The sequence below is a fragment of the Apium graveolens genome, chromosome 7 (assembly GCF_009905375.1).
Source record: "Apium graveolens cultivar Ventura chromosome 7, ASM990537v1, whole genome shotgun sequence".
Lineage (NCBI taxonomy): Eukaryota > Viridiplantae > Streptophyta > Magnoliopsida > Apiales > Apiaceae > Apium > Apium graveolens.
The window spans coordinates 238,116,188-238,118,432 of NC_133653.1; positions in this window are offsets into that span (position 1 = coordinate 238,116,188).

Consider the following 2,245-nt stretch of genomic DNA (forward strand, 5'->3'; position numbering starts at 1 on the left):
GCTATGGCAGAATTATAATGTGGAAGAATCAACTTGGGAACTAGAGAGCGCAATGCTAGAAAAGTACCCCCATTTGTTTTCTATTTGATTCCGGGACGGAATCCTTTTAAGGAGGGGAGACTGTAATAACCCCAAAATTTTGGACTTTTTGTAACCCTTATGAATACTGATTTTGCTGATTATGCTGAATAAGAAAACTTTTCATACCACACTTTGTAGGGGTTCTTTTATTGTTATTCTGAGATCTTATTAGTACTCTATATGGTATATATGTGTATGTGAAGATCATCAGAATCCAAATTCGAACACTTTGATTTTTCCCGAAAATCCACCAGATATCGAAAGAATTGAGTATAAGGTAACAGGATAAAAAGGATTTAAATTCAAGGATTATAAGAGAGGATCATAAAAGGAATATAATGTATTGATAAAGGTTAAGGGAACCCAAGTAATAAGATCCCGGGTATGATCCCTCAAACGATAAACGAAAACGAAAACGAAAGTTAAGCGAACCGTATAACAGATCAGCGATCATTAGCCAAGTAATTAGGAGTTAATCAAAGAGGTTAGTGATGATGATGTCATCACACCAACAAGAAGAAGACAAGTGTGGGAAGATGACATAAGAGGATGACATAAGCATGACACAATGGGAAGGAATTTTTGGTTGATTATAAGCCACACAAATTTTACCATGGTAAAAGGTTAATTCACAACAAAAACAAAGCAATCAAGGAAACATATTCATTTCTCTTCCCTCCATCTCCTTGCTCATGGTTTTTTGAAGAAAAACAAGAAGAAAAATTTCAAAACCCAAGCTCCACTCAATCATAATTCAAAAGGTTTGTTTCTTTGGATCCTATATTTCATAACTAAGAAGAGCAAGTAGTTTGAGTGCTTGAATCAAAGGTTTTCTATCTCAAACAAATCATTTTAGTTTAGGGTGAATAGTAACTTTCAAGAACAAATTTTTGATTCTTGATTTTATTTGTAAGGTCAAGGTAGCTTAAGCATAGATAAAGGCTTCCATGGGCATTCCAAGCATCTTTCATGGATTAAAAGCTTCAAAGAAGGTATAAAACTTCAAACCCTAGTTTTACTTTGAATATTTAGGAGCGGTTTTGATTAATATAGTTCATGAGAAGCATGATTCTTGTGTGTTTAAAGTTTGGTTGGGTTTGTAGCGATTTGGATGATTGAATCTTGTTTATAGTTAATGAAACTTAAGTATAAGCTTTTAGTTCATGATTGAGAGTATTATAAATTAGAAATCTTGAGATGTTGGGGCTGTTGTAATAGAGTATGGATGGAGTTTGCTTGTAGTAATGATTTTGGGATTGATTGTGGATTGATTTGGAGTTGTACAAATTTGGTAATCGCGTAAACATAGCCGTCGTAATGCCCGATTTACCTTAGACTGCTTTTGTTCTTAACATCAGGACCCGTGAACTCACTGTTAGGTTTTGACCATTGCCATGATTAGATAGTTCATGTTACGACTTCGTTTTGATATGTGGTTTGCTTAAATCCGATGTACGATTTACGAGAAACAACCGTTTTAAGTAACGGCATTTCGCGACCGAACCATTACCCCTCGCCTTACTTTGAAACCTTGGTTAAGGCCCTTAAATGACTAACTAGAATATGAAATAAATATGTAAAGTGGATTAGGCAGTTGGTAGGGTACTCGCGAAAGAATCGCCTTAAAATTCCTAATGGTTAATTTATTAAAAATGGTGGAGCCGAGGGTACTCGAGCGACTTAAGTGAATCGTTAAGCGCGAAAGCGAACGTTAGGGTCTAATTGGTTAAAGTATAGATTCTTAAGCGACTTTGGTTTAATTCCAACTTTTATGTTGTTTATAGGTTACCAGACTCATCCCAGGACTTTTACCACACCCAGTCGCTCTGGCAAGTTTTCTACCCGTTATATTGTTGTTGTGATGTAAATATATGTATATGCATTATCTTGTGATAAGTGCATGATTGTTATTAGCAAATCTTGCGATATATTGGAGCATGCTGATATGGTATATATGCATGTCTGTTTCGTAATCTTGATATCTCTTTGTTGATTCAAAAGCTTATAAGTTGCATAATACTTATGCTAGAGATAAGTAGTAGTTGCGTATACCCTTAGTATAGGGGACCCAAAGGTAAATATTTTCTAAACCGGAATCGATGTTCCCGAGTATAATATATATATCTATATATATATAGATATAGTTTTCAAAACTATTAATCGA